We start from the raw sequence: 16383 nt of genomic DNA, 5'->3' as shown, positions 1-16383 counted from the left end.
TCCACGGGAAGGACCAAAAAGGAAACATTTGTCTGACTAAATCATCTCGAGTTTGCAGAGAACATTTTGTACGTGGAGCGACAACAAAACAAAATCCCGTTTGTTAATGGAGAGGAGCAGAAGACAAACAGACTGAGCTGCACTTTCTTTCTCTCTTTGCAGTGGAAGGTGTTTCTTGGTGAACAGTTGGAGCCTTTCGCTTTGACGATGACTTTTTTTAAATTCGTAACCGAGGTTGAACGAGAGATCAGGATTTTGTTTTGTCGTTGCTCCACGTACAAAATGTTCTTTGCAAACTCAGGATGATTTCTTAGGCAGACAAATGTTTCCTTTTTGGTTCTTCCTGTGGATCAATCCTGCCCATCACCTTCACCTTTCACTATTTTTCAATTCCGTTGGGAAGAGAAACAGTTTGAACAGAGGTTTGACGTCACACACATCTGATTCCCTTTTGCATTTATGGAGTTCGCAAACTTCCAAAACACATTTTCTCGAGCCGTTTTCCGCTGTTAGGATCCAACAACCACACAATTAACGATGTCCGAATCCCAAAACTAAAATATGACAATATCAGAACCAGAAACAAAAGTGATATGGTTCAAAAGACTTGAAAAGATCGACTTTGTCAATCCACTGGGAAAACAAACATGGAGGTTTGATGCTCATTTTTTTCAGAGGATCCTTCCCAGTTTGCATTGCGCCATGACCTGAAGTTCAAAATTCAGGATGCATGCATTGATTCACGGGCAAAATAGCAAAATAAAAACGCCAGGATCGTGTAGAGCGAGTTAATACGAACATTTTAAGACCAAAATAAGAATCCTGACAGCAGCAGTTGCAGAAAAAGGAACCACGATTTTTCAGTAGAAAGCGAACCAGAGCCAGAGTCGATGGAGCCGGAACGCGCGCCCATGCCCACTTCCTGTTTGAAACGGCGAGCGGGTCACCTCTGTCCATTTCTATACACGATCTCTGCTGACGAGCCAAAAAAATCTCACATACAGTCACAACAAAATCATTAAAAGTCATTAAAAATTGAAATAAAAAAATTAAACTACAGCAGTGAAACAGCTCAAAAGGGTCATTTACAGTAACAGCATTGGCGTAAACAATAATTTTACAATCGAAAATATTTACAGGATAATATCTACAGCTTAAACAAACGGACACGGACGTTGGCGAAAATCCCAAAATTCAAAATTGCACTACGAAACGCACGGACGAAACGAACAGACGAAAAGAGATATGACGTGTAATTACAGCAGAGGAGTGGTTTTCCGAACGTCTTTTCCAAGCCCTTGAGTTCTGGAACTGTAAACAGGAAAATTGGCGACTTCATTTCGACATGAACGGCCTTGTTATGGAATGTTTTCTATAATCGTCGTTTTGTGGAACACGATCGGCAGTTTTGCGTTGGCTCAGGTAAAAGGACGATTCTGAGTAAACATAGCGAAATTGTGCGTGAAAATAAACATTAATGCGTAAAAAAAGAACGTGGATTTAAAACAAACTCAAATACAAAGTCATTAAAAGGTCCCATATTACGCAAAATGTACTCGTGTGCGCTTTCAGTCATGTTGGAAAGTTTGTATCTCCTCAAAAACAGACCTGGAGTTATGTTTTGTCTGAGTAATTCTTTATGCTCAATTTGGATTTTTTTGCGAAATCAGATTTTTTCGCGAGGTCGTCCACATTTCCAATTAAATGTGACGTTTAAAGTGAGCCTTAAGCCCTGCAGTCTGAACATAGTTTTAGTCAAGTCTTTATTAGTTTTAGGCATTATCATTAAGTGTCAAAAAGTGTTAATGTTATTTTAGTGGTGATTTAGGTTTAGGTTAGCTATTTAAAAAAATAATAATCTAAATTCAGACAGGAAAAATCTTAAAAAACAGATTATGATTTTATTTTATTGACTGCAATGTTTTATTTATTCTTCGTTAGATTGAACACTTGACCTAATACAAAATTTTGTGTTGTTTTTCCAGTGCGTCCACTTTGCTTTAAAAGTTTGAAGGCCACGTCCCATTTCTCCTTCCTCGCTTCCTTCTCCTCGATTCCTCTCCTCGATTCTCCGTTTTTCAGCTGTCAGTTAAGTGTCGTCCCAAAGAAAACCGCGGAACGAAAGAGTAAACCTGAAGGAGTTTTCAGGAGCAGACGCCAGAGAAAAGAATCAAACTTCGGTCTCAGTGAGGAGTTTAGATCCTCCCGGGACTTCCTCACCCATTTCCTGCAGAATTGAGTAGAAGGAAGTGAGGAAGGAGATATTAGACGCGCCCAGAGAGGAGAGAAGATCTTTTTTATGCTTTATCTTTCTTTTCTCTGGCGTCTGCTCCTGAAGACTCCCTCAGGTTTCCTCTTTCTTTCCTCGGTTTTCTTTGGGATGACATTTAACATGACACATTTGACGAGAATCGAGCCTAGGAATCAAGGAGAAGGAAGCGAGGAAAGAGAAACGAGACGCAGCTGAAACCACTGCTCATAAATTAAACCAAGACCCGTGAAATGCCGAATCCTATGGAGGTACTTTTGTCTCAGTAATATTCACAAATGCAAAGATCTATTTTGATATCCACAGATGCAAGTTTAATATCTATAACTTGTATTTTGGTCTTTACAAATATATCTTTTTTCATTTGCAAAAAATGTTTTCATTTGTAAAACTGAAAATTCTGTTTGTAAAATGTGATTCGCATTTGTGGATCATCAGTTACACAAATTCTTTTTTTTTCTTGAGTTTGTGGATCTGACTGAGTTTGTGGATCTGAGTTTGTGGATCTGACTGAGTTTTGTGGATCTGAGTTTGTGGATCTGACTGAGTTTGTGGATCAGACTGAGTTTGTGGATCCTGATGAGTTTGTGGACCTGACTGAGTTTGTGGATCTGACTGAGTTTGTGGATCTGATTGAATTTGTGGATCTGACTGAGTTTGTGGATCTGAGTTTGTGGATCTGACCGAGTTTGTGGATCTGACTGAGTTTGTGGATCTGAGTTTGTGGATCTGACTGAGTTTGTGGATCTGACCGAGTTTGTGGATCTGACTGAGTTTGTGGACTGACTGAGTTTTGTGATCTGATGTGAGTTTGTGGATCTGACCGAGTTTGTGGATCTGAGTTTGTTGATCTGAGTTTGTGGATCTGACTGAGTTTGTGGATCTGATTGAGTTTGTGGATCTGAGTTTGTGGATCTGAGTTTATGGATCTGACCGAGTTTGTGGATCTGTCTGAGTTTGTGGATCTGACTGAGTTTGTGGATCTGACTGAGTTTGTGGATCTGACTGAGTTTGTGGATCTGAGTTTGTGGATCTGAGTTTGTGGATCTGACTGAGTTTGTGGATCTTGAGTTTGTGGATCTGAGTTTGTGGATCTGACTGAGTTTGTGGATCTGAGTTTGTGGATCTGAGTTTGTGGATCTGACTGAGTTTGTGGATCTGAGTTTGTGGATCTGAGTTTGTGGATCTGAGTTTGTGGATCTGAGTTCGTGAATCTGAGTTTGTGGATCGGAGTTTGTGGATCTGACTGAGTTTGTGGATCTGAATTTGTGGATCTAAGTTTGTGACTCTGACTGAGTTTGTGGATTCCTCAAAACGAGTATCTCAAAATTACGTCATACTGGAAATTGTTGAATTCGTGTAACTGATGACCCACAAATGCAAATCACATTTTACAAACAGAATTTTCAGTTCTACAAATGAAATTACTGTTTTGCAAGTGAAAAAAGATATATTTACAAATACACATCTATTTTTAAATCCCAAAATACAAGTTACAGACATTAAATTTGCATGTGTGGATCAAAACACATCTGTGCGTTTGTGAATATTTATGAGACAAAAATACCGCCGTAGAATCCTACCTGAACGTCCAGTGTTGAGTCTGACTTTTTCCACACTTTTTGCATTTGAAACCACGTTATTCCAGCGCGTGCTACATTCACATTCACAGGAGAACACCCCCGTCTTTCGACAGCGTTTGGTACGGCCCACGTTGCCGTAGGCCCGAACATCAGGTCCACTCACAGACGGGAACAGACGCTCTCTTCAAACTGCACTTTTCACCGTCAGAACGCACGAGGACGGGACAAAAACACAAAGACGGCGACATTTACAGAAGAGGGCACTTAGAAACAGGTCATGGACTCGACTGAAGACTGGAGTTTTTCATGTATTAAAGACGCACTGTGTAACATTTTAGATGAAGGGTCCGTTACCTTCTGTTCACCAAGAAGATGTCGTTTTTGGGGTTTTTTGCCCGGAATGTTTCACAAAATGGCCTAAAACTTCGTCAAACGCTTTTCTCCATGGAGTTTACGGTTATTACTTTGTCTGGAATGTTTCACAGTGTAGCTTTAAACCTTTCTATCTTCACGGAGACCAAACCAGACTAGGTTACAGGTCAGATCTGTGGAGAGGCGACCACACTCACTGTCAAAATCAATGTTTTCCAAGGTATTTTTGAGCTATAATACCACCTGTAATTGTATAAATGTAAGTTAGAGCTGTTTAAAGTCATACTGCGGAACATTCCAGACAGAGGAAAGACGTATCCATAGTAGGGGTTTGCAAAAATATCAAAATATCGTATTAATGTGATGATACAGTATCGATGTCATGGACTGGTGTATCGATATTTTGATATTTTTGCACATTGCTTTTCCCCAGGGAGATGTTGTTCTTTTCTCTGGAATGTTCCACAGTATGGCTTTAAACCTTTCTATCGTCACGGAAACCCAACCAGACCAAGTTACAGGTCAGATCTGTGGAGAGGCGACGCCGCTCACAGTCAAAATCAATGTTTTTCGGGGTATTTTTGAGCTGTAAAACCACCTGTAATTGTATAAATGTAAGTTTGAGCTGTTTAATGTCACACTGCGGAACATTCCGGACAGAGCGATGTGCAAAAATATCGAAATATTATATCATTTAATGTGATGATACAGTATCGATATCGTGGGCTGCTGTATCTATACATGGCCAAGAGTATTTTATGGTAAATTTTACTTAATTGTTAGTTTTTTTGAGTGTTTTTAAGTCCCAAAAAACGCCGTCCAAACGAAAGGCACTTCCCATAAAATACTTTTGTCGTTTTTACCCACACATGGTCCTCAGTTTGAAAGTTTTGCGTAAATTATCAATACTAGAGTGCTTTTTTTAGAGAGAAATGCTGAATAAATGCATCGTGTAACTAAACAAATAATCGTCGGAATAATCGTGATTTCAATACTGACCAAAATAATCGTGATAATGATTTTTTTTCATAATCGAGCAGCACAAAATTTAGCCTTTATTTTTATTGAACCGTATCGAATTGATTTGAAACATATCGTACCGAACCGAAAGTGTATCGTATCGGCAATTTCTTAACGATACTCAGCCCTAATCCCAAGAACCCTTAACCGAAAAGATACGTAGTGCATCTTTAAAAATCTCCATGGAAACAAGCAGGTAACTCGATGAAAACCAAGTCATTTTGTGGGATTAAACAGCAAAATTTACCGTACTGTGGAACATTCCTGGTGAAGCAATAACTTTTTCACGGGATGAGCGGGTGACGGACACACCAGAAAAGTTACACAGTGCATCTTTAAATGTTACAGTACAAAAAAGAATATCGGCACATGTTGATAAAATGTCTTGAATTCAGTAGTGACTTGTTATTTTAGGTACAGTAGATTTTGTAATAAAAAAAACAACAAACAAACAAAAAACAATTGGTGGAGTCAGATAAAGTGTTAAAAATGTAAAATATAAAATAGATGAATCCTTCAAAAAAATCTGGAGTAAGATTTCGAATTCAAGTGATTTTAACTCGTGTAAATATTCCGTTTTTGCGGCGCACCTTTTTGTTTGAATGGCACAGTTTGTAGCTACAGAAAGTTTCGCCCGTCACACGATTTAAAGCAGAATTCAGTCACTTTTTTCAGAGAGGAAATGAGGGTAGAAGGAGCTGCTGTGACAAATCTTCACGTGCAAGTACAACTGAATGTTTTTATCAAAGTATCTAAATAAAATGACCAAACTGGGAGTGAAATTGTAAAACTTTTAGTCAAATTTTAGTCAAATGAGAAGTGTAACCCAGTGTTTCCCAAACTTTTTTTTTTTTTTCTGGGGACCCATGTTTTAAAAATCACAAAAACCTTCGCAACCCAAGTTAATCATTTTTCCGTAGAACGTTTGCTGATGTTTTAATCTCTGGCGCTTTTCTTCCAATGAAATCTAAGGGTTTGTGCAGTTAAGTTTATTTGGCTTCAGATTCTCGTTTGCCAGTTTTTTTGTTTTTTTTTTAGTCCTTGTTTAGTCCTGGTTCAGTCCTGGTTTAGTCCTGGTTCAGTCCTTGTTTAGTCCTGCTTCAGTCCTTGTTTAGTCCTGGTTCAGTCCTGGTTCAGTCCTGGTTTAGTCCTGGTTTAGTCCTGGTTTAGTGCTCGTTCACTCTTAGTTTACTCCTGGTTTAGATTCGGTTCAGTCCTGGTTCAGTTCTACTTCAGTCCTAATTTAGTCCTGGTTAAGTTCTTGTTTAGTCTTGGTTCAGTCTTGGTTCAGTCTTGGTTCAGTCCTTGTTTTGTCTTGGTTTAGTCTTGGTTCAGTCCTGGTTCAGTCCTGGTTCAGTCCTGGTTTTGTCTTGGTTTAGTCCTTGTTTAGTCCTGGTTCAGTCCTTGTTTAGTCCTGGTTTCTTGTTTAGTCTGGTTTAGTCTGGTTTAGTCCTGGTTTAGTGCTCGTTCACTCTTAGTTTACTCCTGGTTTAGATTCGGTTCAGTCCTGGTTCAGTTCTACTTCAGTCCTAATTTAGTCCTGGTTAAGTTCTTGTTTAGTCTTGGTTCAGTCTTGGTTCAGTCTTGGTTCAGTCCTTGTTTTGTCTTGGTTTAGTCTTGGTTAGTCCTGGTTTAGTCCTGGTTCAGTCCTGGTTCAGTCCTTGTTTTGTCTTGGTTTAGTCTTGGTTCAGTCCTGGTTTAGTCCTGGTTCAGTCCTTGTTTTGTCTTGATTTAGTCTTGGTTCAGTCCTGTCCAGTCAGTTTTTGTTTGTTTTTTTTTGCAGATGACACACTTTGGCCTTGCATCCTGATTAGGGACCAGCGCAATTTGTAAAGCCATAATTCAAAAAATAGTCTTTGTACGGACTTGCTCTTAATTTTTTACTTTTTTTTTTATTTAACCAATCGCTGCTGTTTGGTCGTGACGTATGTAATGCTCCAAATCCCGTAGGAAGAAGGACAATAATGTTTTTCCCCTTGATAAAATTCACCAAACATTCTCAATCCGTGTGTCAGTCGTTCATTTGTTTTTCAATATGAAACCAAAAATAATAAAATGAAAAAAAAAAAAAAAAATTTTCAACAACTATAAACCAAAATGAAAAAAAAAAAAAAAAAAAAAAAAACTAAACAAAAACAGATAACGATTTGTTTTTTTCTATTTTCAGTTTTGTGTTTAAATAAATAATGGAAAAATGGATAATGACCGTTTCCCGTTTCATCCAATTTTGACCCTTACGGACTGAACCAGGACTAAAACAGGACTAAATCAGGACTGAACCAAGACTGAACCAAGACTGAACCAAGACAGATCCCAGAACTAAACCAGGACTAAACAAGGACTAAATCAGGCTGAACCAGAACTGAACCAGGACCAATCCCAGGTCAAAACTAGGACTAAACCAGGATTGAACTGGGACTAAAACAGGGCTAAACCAAGACTAAATTGGTCTCAGTCCTAATCACCCGACAGTCTATGCGGGCGCACCTCCGGGCCCATCCTGGTTTAGTCCTCTTTTAGTCCTGGTTTAGTCCAGCATCGCAGTTTAAGTCACGGAAAATGGAAAACGGTTGTTATCCGTTTTTTGACAAAATCGAAAACTGAAAAAAACTAACCTTATTTGTTTTTTAATTTTAGTTTTGGAGACAAATAATGAAGAAAATAGTTGTTTTTTCATTTTCTTATTTTTGGTTTTATATTGAAAAACGAATGAACGATTGACACATGGATTATTCTCTTTGTTCCGGCTTTAAATCCTCGATCTTAGGAATCGTTGCCAACACAGAATTTACGTCAAACAGTCTAGTTTATTCTGATTCCTGACCTAGACGCTGGAGAGAAATGAAATTGAAGAGTCCGATGCCCCTGCACGTCAACTTCAGCCGTTAACGTCCTTTTCCCTCAATTCTGAAAAAAGTAACGCTACAGAATTCTGCTTTAAACGAAACTCAGCTCTAATTTTTACCGTTAGTTTGTCATTTCGGCGAACGACTTCTATCCACACGTGATGCAGTTTTAACAAGAAACAAACACAATATTTACATGACACATTTTTTGCCGTAATCTCCTCGCCGAAGCCTCCGAAACGAACTTGCACTGTAAACAATCTTTTACTAAAGGGTTTCCTCCACGACGCGGGAATCCTGTAGAAGAAATTCCCGTAGGATTTTTTTCCCACCGCCGCGTTGTAGAAAGTCAAAATCTTGCGTTATCAAAAAGTCTGTGTTTCGTTTTGAATCCGTCCTCTCGTTTACTTTTGTTTTTGTTTTTTTTTGTTTTTTTTAACCGCCGTAGCTTTGAGTCGCTTCAAAATTCCGTAAAGTTCCGGAGCGAAGGTTGGCGCGGTACGGTCGGGTTCGGCGTTCCCGGTCGGGGCCCCCCCTTCAGATGCGGGCGGGGGGGCCGGTGGGGGCCGTGAGGGGGACCTGGGAGCCGCAGTCGTAGTCGAGCTGAGCCATTCGCGAGCGGCTGATCCGGGTGTGGGAGTAGGAGCGCCGGTCCGACTGTCTGTCCCGGAAACTGCGGATGTAGCTCTGCGGAGAGAGGGAAAAAAAAGAGAGAGACGCCGGCGCTCAGACACGCAGGTAATGCAAGAAAAAACAGGAAGATTGGGTTAGTGCTAAAGCTGCACTCTGGAACTTTCTGATTTTCTAGGTGTTTCTGAGCTTTAAAAACAAATGTAACTGAATAAATGTAAAACAGAGCTGTTTAATGTCACACTGTGGAATATTCCGGGTAGAGCTCTGGTGTATCTATGGAAACAAGCAGGTCAGGACTAAATCGGGACTAAACCAGGACTGAACCAGGTCTAAATAAGGACTTAATCAGGACTAAACCAGGACTGAACCAGGACTGAACCAGGACTAAACCAGGACTGAACCAGGACTGAACCAAGACTAAACCAGGACTAAACAAGGACTAAAAAAGGACTAAACTAGGACTGAAACAGGACTGAACCAGGTCTAAATAAGGACTTAATCAGGACTGAACCAGGTCTAAATAAGGACTTAATCAGGACTGAACCAGGACTAAACCAGGACTGAACCAAGACTAAACCAGGACTGAACCAGGACTGAACCAAGACTAAACCAGGACTGAACCAGGACTGAACCAAGACTAAACCAGGACTAAACAAGGACTAAAAAAGGACTAAACTAGGACTGAAACAGGACTGAACCAGGTCTAAATAAGGACTTAATCAGGACTGAACCAGGTCTAAATAAGGACTTAATCAGGACTGAACCAGGACTAAACCAGGACTGAACCAAGACTAAACCAGGACTGAACCAGGACTAAAGCAGAGACCGAACCAGGACTAAACCAAGGCTAAACCAGGTCTAAACCAGGACTGAACCAGGACTAAAGCAGAGACTGAACCAGGACTAAACCAGGACTGAAACAGGACTGAACCAGGACTGAAACAGGACTAAAGCAGAGACTGAACCAGGACTAAACCAGGACTGAACCAGGACTGAACCAGGACTAAACCAGGACTAAACCAGGACTAAACCAGGACTGAAACAGGACTAAACCAGGACTAAACCAGGACTGAAACAGGACTGAACCAGGACTGAAACAGGACTGAACCAGGACTAAACAAGGACTGAACCAGGACTCCTTGTTTAGTCCTGGTTCAGTCCTGGTTTAGTCCTGGTTTAGTGCTCGTTCACTCTTAGTTTACTCCTGGTTTAGATTCGGTTCAGTCCTGGTTCAGTTCTACTTCAGTCCTAATTTAGTCCTGGTTCAGTCCTTGTTTAGTCCTGTCCTGGTTTAGTCCTGGTTCAGTCCTGGACTTATTATTAAATAAAGAAAAACATATTTTGAGTCACTTGAACTAAAAAAAATTTAGTCTCACGAGATTTTGAGTTATTTGACGTAAGATGATCTGGTAAAGTCCACTGACCGGGGAGAGCACGTCGCCGTCGAAGCGCCTCTTGGGGTGGGGCTTGCGGTGGTACCCGGGTTCGGTCTGAGGGGGCGGGGCTTTGTGCGGCGGGGGGGCGTGGCTCTGCGGTGGGTGGGAGGAGCCGGGGTGGTGGTACTGCGGCTGCTGGCCCGCGGGTTTGTGTTTGAGCTCCCCCTGGTGGCCGTGGCCGCGCTTCTTCTTCTTTTTCTTCTTCTCGTTCTCCTGCCGCAGACGCTCCTCTCGCTGACGGAGCTTCATGAGCTGGACCCTCCTCTGCTGCCGACTCAGCACCACTGCACAAAAACACAAAAAACAACAACAAAACTAAAAATTAAAATAAACTCAGAAGAAATTAAGTGTGAACATGTCAAGATGGATTTCACATAAACAGACTCGATTATTTGTGTTTTGTCTGTCCGTCCTGGTTCAGTCCTGGTTTAGTCCTGGTTCAGTCCTGGTTTAGTCCTGATTTAGTCTTAAGTCCTGATTTAGTCCTGGTTCAGTCTTAAGTCCTGGTTTAGTCTTAAGTCTGGTTTAGTCCTGGTTTAGTCCTGGTTCAGTCCTGGTTTAGTCCTGGTTCAGTCCTGGTTTAGTCCTGATTTAGTCTTAAGTCCTGATTTAGTCCTGGTTCAGTCTTAAGTCCTGGTTTAGACCTGGTTCAGTCTTCAGTCTTGGTTTAGACCTGGTTTAGTCTTAAGTCCTGGTTTCAGTCCTGGTTTAGGCCTTGTTTTAGTCCTGGTTCAGTTTTAAGTTCTGGTTTAGTCCTGGTTTAGTCCTGGTTCAGTCCTGGTTTAGTCCTGGTTTCAGTCCTGGTTTAAGTCCTGGTTCAGTCCTGGTTCAGTCCTGGTTTAGTCCTGGTTTAGTCCTGGTTCAGTCCTGGTTTAGTCCCCTGGTTTAGTCCTGGTTTAGTCCTGGTTCAGTCCTGGTTTCAGTCCTGGTTTAAGTCCTGGTTTAGTCCTGGTTTCAGTCCTGGTTTAGTCCTTAAGTCCTGGTTTAGTCCTGGTTCAGTCCTGGTCAGTCCTTGGTTTAGTCCTGGTTTAGTCCTGGTAAGTCCTGGTTCAGTCCTGGTTTAGTCCTGGTTTAGTCTTAAGTCCTGGTTTAGTCCTGGTTCAGTCCTGGTTCAGTCCTGGTTTAGTCCTGGTTCAGTCCTGGTTTAGTCCTGGTTCAGTCCTGGTTCAGTCCTGGTTCAGTCCTCGTCGGTTTGTGTGGTTTTTCAGATCTTTTCTTGCTCGTGTTCTGTACTTGTGAACATATTGTGAGTGGGCGAGTAAATTCACAACCTCCTACCGACCGCAAAAAAAAAAAAAAAATCTGTGACGACGTAAAGGCCGAGTGTCCCGGAATATCCCAAAATAAACTTCCGCCTGGACCCGGACCGGAGACGGAACAAAGAACCGGACTGAAGGAGTGTCAAGTGTCCAGTCAAATGAAGCTCATCGAGGTTGCCAGGTACAGGAACAAATCTGAAGCCCGTATTTGGAATTCCGAACGCGGGTGTCATAGCAACAAATGAGCCAATCCGAGAAGTCGCTGTTAAATTTAACGCTGTCAATCAAACCTGTTGCCAACGGTAACGGGAGCGACGTCGCGGAAAGAAACGCCGGATTTTTCTGTTTTAATTTAATGTTTATTTCTTGATTTATGGAGAAAATAGAGAAATGTAAATCACAGGATCATAACGAGCGGGTCTTGGTCCAGTCCTGGTCCAGTCCTGATTCTGTTCTGGTTTAGTCCTGGTTTAGTCTTGGTCCAGTCCTGGTTCAGTCTTGGTTCCATCCTGGACATATCTGTCCTTTTTCAGTCCTGGTTTAGTTTTGGTTTTAGTCCTGGTTCAGTTCTACTTCAGTCCTGGTTTAATCCTGGTTTCAATCCTGGTGCAGTCCTGGGTCAGTCCTTGTTTAGTCTTGGTTTCAGTCCTTATTTAGTCCTGATTTATTCCTGGTTTAGTCCTGGTTCAGTTTGTTTTAGTCCTGGTTTCAGTCCTGGTTCAGTCCTGCTTCGTTTTGTTTTAGTTCTGGTTCAGTTTGTTTTAGTCCTGGTTTAGTCCTTGTTTAGTCTTTGTTTAATCCTGGTTTAGTCCTTGTTTAGTCCTGGTTTAGACCTGGTTTAGTCCTGGTTTAATCTTGATTTAGTCCTTGTTCAGTCCTGGTTTGTTTTGTTTTGGTCCTGGTTTAGTCCTGGTTTAGTCCTTGTTTAGTCCTGGTTCGTTTTGTTTTAGTCCTGGTTTAGTTCTTGTTTCATCCTGGTTTAATCTTGATTTAGTCCAGATTCAGTCCTGGTTCAGTTCTACTTCAGTCCTAATTTAGTCCCGGTTCAAGTCTAATTCAGTCCTGGTTCTGTCCTGTTTTAGTCCTGTTTTATTCCTGGTTCAGTCTTTGTTCAGTCCTGGTTTAGTCCTGGTTTAGTCCTGGTTCAGTCCTGGTTTAGTCCTGGTTCAGTCCTGTTTTATTCCTGGTTCAGTCTTTGTTCAGTCCTGGTTTAGTTTTGGTTTAGTCCTGGTTCAGTCCTGGTTTAGTTTGGGTTTAGTCTTTGTTCAGTCCTGGACATATTATTAAATGAACAAAACCATATTTTGAGTCACTTGAACCATCTGTAACCGAGCTAGCTTAATTTGTAGTCCATTCTGCTCATTTGTAGTCCATTCTGAGAGGAGGAGGAGGAGAGTTAGTGCTTCTTTTGTTCTCGCTTTAGTAAAATCGGACGGAGAGGAGGCACCAGATGGTCGGGGACGGCTCTAATGAAAACCCCCGCCCCTGGACCCCCGCCCCCGGACCCCCCCCCGCCCCTGGACCCCCTCCCCCTGGGACTGCCCGGGCCCCAGCTCCTCGGCGGGGGCCCCTGAGCGCTTCTTTAGAGAGTAATTATCAGTGAAAAGACGAAGAGCGGCTGCAGAATTTAAACTAAGACCTTATGTAACTCTGCAAATATGTCACTTTAGTCCTGGTTTAGTCCTGATTCAGTCCTAGTTCAGTCCCTGGTTTAGTCCTGGTTTAGTTCCGATTTAGTCCCTGGTTTAGATCTGGTTCATTCCTGGTTTAGTCCTGATTTAGTCTGGTTTAGACCTGTTTCAGTCCCTGGTTTAGTCCTGGCTCAGTCCTGATTTAGTCCTGGTTTAGTCCTTGATTAGGCTTAGTTTCAGTCTTGGTTTAGTCCTTGTTTAGTTCTGATTTAGTCCTGGTTCAGTCTTGGTTTAGTCCTGGTTCAGTCCTGGTTCAGTCTTGGTTTAGTCCCGGTTCAGTCCTGGTTTAGTCCTGATTTAGTCCTGGTTCAGTCCTGGTTTACTCCTGATTTAATCCTGGTTCAGTCCTGGTTCAGTCCTGGTTTACTCCTGATTTAATCCTGGTTCAGTCCTGGTCTAGTCTTGGCTTAGTCTTGGTTTAGTCCTGGTTCAGTCCTGGTTTAGTCCTGGTTCAGTCCTCATTCAGCCCTTGTTTAGTCCTTGTTTAGTCCTTGTTTAGTCCTGGTTCAGTCCTGGTTCAGTCCTGGTTTAGTCCTGGTTTAGTCCTGGTTTAGTCCTGGTTTAGTCCTCTTTATTATTTATCTGTCTACATCTCTAAAACGTCTAAATTCTCCGTTCGACGTCATCAAAAAGTCATTTAAATACGCAGTTTTTACGAGTTAAACGAGCGTTTTAAATGAACGATGAGTCCGTTTGTGACGAGAAAAACGAAAAAACGCGAACCAGAAAATCGGGGCCCTTTAAGTCCCGCCGTGTCCACAAAGAGACGTCAGCATCTGAATCCTAATGCTTCTATATTGTGCGCTGTGATTCCGCCGGGGCCGTTTTTAATGATGTGTCTCTTGAACACTCCCTTTTCTTCTGCTCAAAAGCTTTAGAGAGACGCATTGTCCCGGCCGCGGCTTTTTGTTTGGGTTCGAATGAAAGTACAGCAGAACACTTGCTGGCCAGAACATTAATCTACAGAACAATACGGATCTATAGACGACGTCTGTGTGTGTGTGTGTGTGTGTGTGTGTGTGCGGAAAGATAAAAACTGATTACTGCGGTGGAAAAAAAAAGAATGAATTCGTATAAAACGTCTTATCTCAGCTGTAAAAGAAAAGCAAACGTCCCGATTGTCCCCGGTTTAGTCCTGGTTCAGTCCTGGTTTAGTCCTGGTTTAGTCCTGGTTTACTGTTTAGACCTGGTTTAGTCCTGGTTTAGTCCTGGATTAGTCCTGGTTCAGTGCTGGTTCAAGTCCTGGTTTAGTCCCGGTTTAGTCCTGGATTAGTCCTAGTTTGGTCCTGGATTAGTCCTGGTTCAGTCCTGGTTTAGTCCTGGTTCAGTCCTGGTTCAGTCCTGGTTTAGTCCTGGATTAGTCCTAGTTTGGTCCTGGTTCAATCCTGGTTCAAGTCCTGGTTTAGTCCTGGTTTAGTCCTAGTTTGGTCCTGGATTAGTCCTGGTTCAGTCCTGGTTTAGTCCTGGTTCAGTCCTGGTTCAGTCCTGGTTCAGTCCTGGTTTAGTCCTGGATTAGTCCTAGTTTGGTCCTGGATTAGTCCTAGTTTGGTCCTGGATTAGTCCTGGTTCAGTCCTGGTTTAGTCCTGGTTTAGACCTGGTTTAGACCTGGTTTAGTCCTGGTTTAGTCTTGGTTTAGTCCTGGTTCAATCCTGGTTTAGACCTGGTTCAGTCCTGGTTTAGTCCTGGTTTAGTCTTGGTTTAGTCCTGGTTTAGTCCAGGTTTAGACCTGGTTCAGTCCTGGTTCAATCCTGGTTCAATCCTGGTTTAGACCTGGTTCAATCCTGGTTCAAGTCCTGGTTTAGTCCTGTTTAGTCCTGGATTAGTCCTAGTTTGGTCCTGGATTAGTCCTGGTTCAGTCCTGGTTTAGTCCTGGTTCAGTCCTGGTTCAGTCCTGGTTTAGTCCTGGATTAGTCCTAGTTTGGTCCTGGATTAGTCTTAGTTTGGTCCTGGATTAGTCCTGGTTCAGTCCTGGTTTAGTCCTGGTTTAGACCTGGTTCAGTCCTGGTTCAGTCCTGGTTTAGTCCCAGTTGTGCCTCAAATACATAGGACAATATAAAAAAAAAAAAAAAAAGGTATTTCTCAGACTATAAGGAGCACTTAAAATCCTTAAATTTTCTCAAAAATCGACAGTGCGTCTTCTGGATTAATTCTGATTGTGTTTACTGACCTCTAATCGGTTTTATGTGCGACACGGCGCTCAAAAATCTGTCAAAGGCTACGTTCAGACTGCAGGACTTAACGCTCAATTCGGATTTTTTTGTGAAATCCGATGTTTTTGCGAGTTCGTTCACATTTCCAGTTAAATGTGACTTGTATGTGTCTCCAGTGTGAACATTAAACGGCCCAAAAGTGTCCCACATGTGACACTGGAGACACGACGACGTCAACCGCAGCGAGCGTCTCTGTGTTTACAGAAGTTGTCCAAACATGGACGCAGCATCGAGCACCTGGAGATTTTAAAGTTCCTCTCGTACCGGAGCCAGAACATGAACAACTTACTTGTTTTAAGGAGGAGATTGAGAAGGAGAAGGACGAGGTTTTTGGTCGTGGTGTTTTGTGGTGAGTGGAGATGTGCTTCACTTCAGTCACACGGAGTTCATTAACAATTTTCGTACGACGAGAAGAACGTTTGTGTACAATTGTCGCTTGTTGATAACGTGTAGGTGGATGAATGCACTTTGGCCGTTCAGACTGAAGTCACATGTCAAAAGATCAGATATGTATCGGTTTCAGGAGCACATATCCAAGTGTCCTGGGTCACGTTTTTGAAAAAATCGGATCTGTGTGGTTCAGACTGACATTAAAAGATCAGATACAGGAACATAGAGACAAAAAATCTGACTTGGGTCACTTCAGGTGCAGACTGAACGCAGCCTAAGTAACTCGTTCACTCAGACTGATTCTAGAATTAAAATTAAAAATCGATTTCATGATGTCGATATTAGCATAGACACACAGATTTGTTCAGTTTGAATGTGAGACATCATTAGGATTCCATAATATTAGTTATGCCAAACATTTACACACACATTTTACCAAAAGACCTACTCACGCAGGATAAGTACAACCTGGGATTGCCTGGTAATTTACAAATTACCGCCCAAACTCTGTGTGACTTGCAGCGCATTATCACGGGATCAGCAAAGTCCATAAATTACTCTATTTTACTGACATTGACACAGAGATGGAGAAGAAAGAAAAAAAAAGAACACGGAAAGAAAAGAAAGAGATAGAAAAGGCGCAATTACAACAACAAACCCTGAGATGCAGAAG

The sequence above is a fragment of the Boleophthalmus pectinirostris genome, unplaced genomic scaffold (assembly GCF_026225935.1).
Source record: "Boleophthalmus pectinirostris isolate CB_2022bp ecotype Guang Dong unplaced genomic scaffold, ASM2622593v1 HiC_scaffold_1, whole genome shotgun sequence".
Taxonomy (NCBI): domain Eukaryota; kingdom Metazoa; phylum Chordata; class Actinopteri; order Gobiiformes; family Gobiidae; genus Boleophthalmus; species Boleophthalmus pectinirostris.
This window is presented reverse-complemented; position numbering follows the sequence as displayed.